Raw genomic sequence first — 7,082 nt, 5'->3', positions numbered from 1 at the left:
AATTAGTGAAATTTTTTTTTTAAAAATAAGGTCTTAAAAAGAAACTTATTATTTTTCAACCAAATAGAATATACATGCAACTAATTATTACTATGCAATCTATCCTATTCTACAAAAGAAAAACTAACTAAATATTCTATTTTATTGGTGTTTAGGGAAGAGAAATTACCTCCGGAAGTCAGGTACTGACCGACCTCCCCACACTTAAGGCTTTGCACCGTCCTCAGTGCCATCTGTCAGGAATAAAGGGGGGCTGGTAGCAGCATCTCCACCATTGGGACCATCATGGCTCCCGGTGCTGGTAAATGAAGTGGAGTCCGGGATATCTGGGTCTTCTTTAGGTGGGTGGTTACCAATGAGTAGCTCATTGAGGTATGTAAATCTGCGCTTGTTACGGCGCTCTCTTTGCTTCCCTTTCCGGTCAAGCCGGTCTAACCTCTCAAGTATCTGATGGAGCAGTTGGTTTGTGGATGGTGCTTGTGATGTGGAAGAAGAAGGGGTATCTTCTGCTGGTTCTGTGCTCCGGTTGATAGTGGCTGCTGGAGGTCTGATATACTTCCCGTTAGGGACGTATTGATCATCTCGTGGAATCATGGCCTTGTTGTCCCCAGCTCTATAGGAGACTCCGGCTGCTAAGACTAGATCTGAAACCAAGGCGGGGAAAGGTAAGTTGTCCGCAATCTGTACGTGTCCCATAGCATGCCAAATGTGTCTTGGTAAATTGAGGTGCTGGTCTGTAAGGATACACCAGAATAGAACAGCCATGTCTGCAGTGAAGGAGGACTCATGAGTGCTCGAAAAGACGTAATGGGACATGATCTGTGCCCATACTCGAGCCTCCAAGGTGAGTGCTGAAGCCAATATGCCCTTAGGTTGGGAACGATGGTATCCGTAGATCCATATGCTGCCAGGTTGTGCGATAACTCTGAGAATGGCGTATCAGTCAAATTGGTATATCTGGCGTTTGAGTGAAACTTCTTGAAAAGCGTCCAATCCTTCTGGAGTAAGGGGAAGATCTAAAGCTCATTCAATGGCCTCTTCTGTTATAGGGACTTGCTTCTGATGGACATAGACAGACTGCATGGTTGGCATGTGAAAATTGGAGTAGAATTCAACTACCCATGATAGATTAACCTGCTGTGGCTGTCTCCGTAGGAATTCCCATTGTCTTCGCTCAATGCGGGGCTCAACAATTTCAGCAATGTTGGTCGGGAGGATAAGAAGGTACTCATTGTTATAATTTCTTTCAGCAAGGATGGGGAACATCTTCTCACAGTAGCGGTTAGTGAACCGTGCAGTGTCCTTTGCTGGAAAGGCTTTCTCTTTTTCATCGACCTTGATGATCTTCTTTGTTCGTTTTGTTGAGGGTTTCACCGCTATTGAAGATGGCTCTGCCATTAATGTTCTTTTTGTTCCTCTCTTTGCTGGTGGTTTGGGAGTAACTTTTTCTTTACCTTTCTTGGTGGCCATCCTGAAAAAGGAAAAAGAGAGTAATACGTAAAGCTAAGGGTTTGAGCAAGGGAGCGAATATTAAGGGTGATAATCAATGCACGGTGAAGAAGGATGTCGTTAACACATGGTCTAGACTACATGTGAAAAGTTCATCAAAGGCAATATAGCAAGTGCATGTGATGGCAATTAAATGCAAGATGTTTATTGACATGCCGGCAAAGGCATGAGTAGCATAGATCAAGCATTCAATGTCCAAGTTAGATTACCAAGCCTTTCAAACTAATAATCTGTTTGTATTGATAATTATATTTAATTAATAAAATATAAAAGGAGTTTTGTGAAAAAACAGGCATTAAAGTAGTAGAATAGAATAATTTAAAATAATGCACAATGCCATACGGGCTTTTTCACAAACACTTAGCATGCATGGTAAATATGTTATTGAAAGTATTAAATTGAACATGCAAACAACCTTTTTAAGAAGTGATATTAATTGTCAAACAATTCCACAATAACTCACAAGCAAAATATAAAAGAAAATAATCACCTAGTTAAATATCTAACACCAATTAAAGGAATAAAAAGAAAGAAAAGAAAATATAGATAATAAAAGTGAAAAGGAAAAGAAGAAAAAAACATAAACATAAATAAGAGTAATAAAGAAAAAGTAAAAGGTAAAGAAAGAAAGAAAAGAACCTTGGGAATGGATGTGAAAAATAAGGTAAAAAGTGAGGAAGAATAGAGAAGGAAGAAGGGGGAAGAAAGAAATAACAAGGGAAAAGAAAAATTAGGATTTGGGGAAGAAAAGATAAGATATTTTAGCTAATCTGAATAAGCTGTGCACCGCAGGTGACGCGGACGCGTGAGTCACGCGATCGCGTGGTGGGCGATGTTTTTCAAGTGACGCGGACGCGTGAGGCACGCAGACGCGTGACTTGATTTGTGCGAGTGGCGCGAGAGCAGCCTCGCGTTCGCGCGACTCTCTGTCTCAAACTCATTTTGCCAAAGTTTAGGGTGACGCGATCGCGTGAATGGCCATAGTTGCAAAACGACGCAGACGCGTGGGGCACGCGGTCGCATGATAGGGGTTGTGCTTCTAGCATCATTCCAGCCCCACTCCATCATAACTTGCTGCCATAGACCCATTTACGTCGATTTTTAGGGGCACGTGTTCGCGTGGGTGACGCGGACGTGTGGGAAGCTCTTTTTCATAATGACGCGGACGCGTCAACGACACGGTCGTGTGGGTATATTTGTGCCTAAGGCACGCCTCCAGCCACGCTTTCGCGTGACTTTCTGTTCAATTCTCTTTTCTTCAGAACGCACCTATGACGCGGACGCATCAGCGACGCTTGCGCGTCGCGTGTATTTTTTTATATGCAGAATGCAAATGCAACTGTAAACTATATGCAGCTATATGCTGAGATTATGAGAAGAGTCATCATCATAAATGAAAATAGAATAAAGTAAAACAAAACTAAGACTGAAAAAGAACGATCATACCATGGTGGGTTGTCTCCCACCTAGCACTTTGCTTTTATGTCCTTAAGTTGGACGCTCGTTAGGCTCATTCTGCTTCTGTTGGTGGGTCTTCCAAGAGGAAGACCTCTAGTTCTTTGTTATTCTTCATCTTCTCACCATGATAAAGCTTTAGGCGATGTCCATTGACCTTTAAGAATTTGGAGCTAGAAGGATGACACAGGTGGAAAACTCCATATGGCTCTGCCTTTTCTACTCTATATGGACATTCCCATCTTGATCTCAGTTTTCCTGGCATAAGCCTCAGTCTGGAGTTATAAAGAAGAACTAACTCTCCTGGTCTGAATTTTCTCCTTTTTATGTGCTTGCCATGGACAGCCTTCATCTTTTCTTTGTATCGCTTGGAGCTGTCATATGCTTCTAGGCGAAGATTCTCCAGTTCTGCTAGTTGCAGCTTTCTTTCAGCACCAGCTTTCTCAAGATTTATGTTGCACTCCCTCACAGCCCAGAAAGCCTTGTGTTCCACCTCTACTAGAAGGTGGCAAGCCTTTCCGTATACTAAGCGGAAGGGGCTCATCCCAATGGGTGTCTTGTATGCTGTTCTATATGCCCAGAGTGCATCTTGTAGCCTGGCACTACAGTCCTTCCTATGAGGTTTTACTATCTTTTCCATAATACGCTTTATCTCTCTGTTAGAGACTTCTGCTTGCCCATTGGTCTGGGGATGGTAAGTGGTATGTGAAATTGTGATCATCAACAATGGCGCCAAATGACTTAGAGCTCTTAAACGTGAATCACACTTTGTCACAATTCCGCACAACTAACCATCAAGTGCACTGGGTCGACCAAGTAATAAACCTTATGTGAGTAACGGTTGATCCCACGGAGACTGTCGGCTTGAAGCAAGCTATGGTCACCTTGTAAATCTCAGTCAGGCGAATTCAGATGGTGATGGAGAATTGATAATTAAAAGATAAATAAAATCATAAAATAAAGATGGAGATACTTATGTAATTCTTTGGTTGGAATTTCAGATAAGCGTATGAAGATGCTTTGTTCCTCCTGAACCTCTGCTTTCCTATTGCCTTCTTCCAATCATTCATACTCCTTTCGATGGCAAGCTTTATGTTGGGCATCACCGTTGTCAATGGCTACTTCCCGTCCTCTCAGTGAAAATGTTCCAAATGCGCTGTCACCGCATGGCTAATCATCTGTCGGTTCTCGATCATGTCGGAATAGAATCCATTGATCCTTTTGCGTCTGTCACACGCTCCACAATCGCAAGTTTGAAGCTCGTCACAGTCATCCCTTCCCAAATCCTACTTAGAATACCACAGACAAGGTTTAGACATTCCGGATCTCAGGAATGGCCGCCATAATTCTAGCCTATACCACGAAGGTTCCAATCTTAGATTAGAAACCCAAGAGATACGCATTCAAGCCATTGCTAGTAGAACAGAGGTGGTTGTCAGGCACATGTTCATAGGTAAGAATGATGATGAGTGTCACGGATCATCACATTCATCAAGTTGAAGAACAAATGAATATCTTGGAGAAGAAATAGACTTGAGTTGAATAGAAAAACAATAGTACTTTGTATTAATTCATGAAGAACAGCAGAGCTCCACACCTTAATCTATGGTGTGTAGAAACTCCACCGTTGAAAATACATAAGAACAAGGTTTAGGCATGGCCGAATGGCCAGCCTCCCAAACGTGTCTAAGATAGCATAATACTTATCAAAGATCGATTTTCTGAAAATACAATAGCAAAAGGTCCTATTTATAGAAAACTAGTAGCCTAGGATTTACAGAAATCAGTAATTAATGCAAAAATCTTCTTCCGGGCCCACTTGGTGTGTGCTTGGGCTGAACATTGAAGCTTCCATGTGTAGAGACTTTTCTTGGAGTTAAACGCCAGCTTTTGTGCCAGTTTGGGCGTTTAACTCCAGCTTTTGTGCCAGTTTTGGAGTTAAACGCCAGAATTCTTGAGCTGACTTGAAACGCCAGTTTGAGCCATCAAATCTCGAGCAAAGTATAGACAATTATATATTGCGGGAAAGCCCAGGATGTCTACTTTCTAACGCAATTAAGAGCGTGCCAATTGGGTATCTGTAGCTCCAAAAAATCCACTTTGAGTATAGGGAGGTCAGAATCCAACAGCATCTGCAGTCCTTTTTCAGCCTCAGAATCAGATTTTTGCTCAGGTCCCTCAATTTCAGCCAGAAAATACCTGAAATCACAGAAAAACACACAAACTCATAGTAAAGTCCAGAAGAGTGATTTTTATTTAAAAACTATTAAAAAATATAATAAAAACTAATTAAAATATACTAAAAACATACTAAAAACAATGCCAAAAAGCGTATAAATTATCCGCTCATCACAACACCAAACTTAAATTGTTGCTTGTCCCCAAGAAACTGAAAATCAAATAAGATAAAAAGAAGAGAATATACAATGAATTTCAAAAACATCTATGAAGATCAGTATTAATTAGATGAGCGGGGCTTTTAGCTTTTTGCTTCTGAACAGTTTTGGCATCTCACTTTATTCCTTGAAGTTCAGAATGATTGGCATCTATAGAAACTCAGAATCCAGATAGTGTTATTGATTCTCCTAGTTAAGTATGTTGATTCTTGAACACAGCTACTTTATGAGTCTTGGCCGTGGCCCTAAGCACTTTGTTTTCCAGTATTACCACCGGATACATAAATGCCACAGACACATAACTGGGTGAACCTTTTCAGATTGTGACTCAGCTTTGCTAGAGTCCCCAATTAGAGGTGTCCAGGGTTCTTAAGCACACTCTTTTTTTTGCTTTGGACCTCGACTTTAACCGCTCAGTCTCAAGTTTTCACTTGACACCTTCACGCCACAAGTAGGGGTGTGCAAAAAAACTGGTTTCACTGAACTGAATTGAAACTGAACTGAAACTGTTTTAAATAAACCAGTTTTTTTAAATAAAAAACTGAACTGAAACCATAGTTTTTATGAAAACCAGTTTATTAAAAACCAGTTTTTATGGTTCAGTTTAGTTTTAAACCAAATTAAAACTGGTTTTATTTAAACTCTAAAATTAGTTTTTACATACTCTTTCTCTCTCTCCTTTCACTTTCTCTCTCCCTTTCCTCTCTCTCTCCACTTTCTCCCCCTCTTTCCCTTCTCTCTCCTCTCTCTCCTCTCTATCTCTCTCCTCTTTGTCTCCCTCCTCTCTCTCCTCTCTCTCTCTCTCCTCTTTTTTCCTCTTCTCTCTCTCCTCTCCCTCCTCTCTATCTCTCTCCTCTTTGTCTTCCTCCTCTCTCTTTCCTCTCTCTCTCTCTCCATCCTCTCTCTCTCCTCTCTCCTCTCTCTCTCTCTCCATACTCTCTCTCCTCTCTCCTCTCTCTCTCTCTCTCTCTCTCTCTCTCTCTCTCTTTTCCTCTTTTTTCCTCTCCTTTCCCTCCTCTCTCTCCCTCCCATCTCTCTCTCTCTCTCTCTCTCTCTCTCTCTCTCTCTCTCTCCTCTTTTTCCCCCCTCTCTCCCTTCTCTCTCTCTTTCCCCCCTCTCTCTCTCCTCTTTGTCTCCCTCCTCTCTCTCTCCATTCTCTCTCTCTCTATCTCTCTCTCTCCGTCTCTCTTCCTAACTCTATCTCTCCCTTCTCTCTCTTCTTTCCCCCTCTCTCTCCCTCTCCCTTCCCGTCTCTCTTCCTCTCTCTCTCTCCTCCTCTTTCTCCCTCTCCTCTCTCTCCCTCTCTCTTTCCTTTTCTTTCTCTCTCTCCTCTCCCTCCCCTCTCTCCCCTCCCATCTCTCTTCGTCTTTCTCTCTCTCTCTCTCTCTCTCTCTCTCTCTCTCTCTCTCCTCTCCCACTTTTTCCCAATTCCTTCCTCTCAATCTCTCTCGTCCCTTCTCTCTTCTTCTTCTTCTTCTTCTTCTCTCTCTCTCTCTCTCTCTCTCTCCCCTTTTTTCTCTCTCTCTCTCTCTCTCTCCTCTCCCTCCTCTCTCTCTCCCCCTGTTTCTTCCTCTCTCTCCTCCATGTCTTTCCTTCTTCTCCCTCTCTCCTTGCTCTCCTTCCCTTCCCCTTCTCTCTCTCTCTCTCTCTCTCCCTCCTCTCTCTCTCTCCCTTTTTCCTCTCCCTTTTCTTTCTCTCTCTCTCCCCTCCTTTCTCTCTCTC

The sequence above is a fragment of the Arachis hypogaea genome, chromosome 11 (genome assembly GCF_003086295.3).
Source record: "Arachis hypogaea cultivar Tifrunner chromosome 11, arahy.Tifrunner.gnm2.J5K5, whole genome shotgun sequence".
NCBI classification, from domain to species: Eukaryota; Viridiplantae; Streptophyta; class Magnoliopsida; order Fabales; family Fabaceae; genus Arachis; species Arachis hypogaea.
This window is presented reverse-complemented; position numbering follows the sequence as displayed.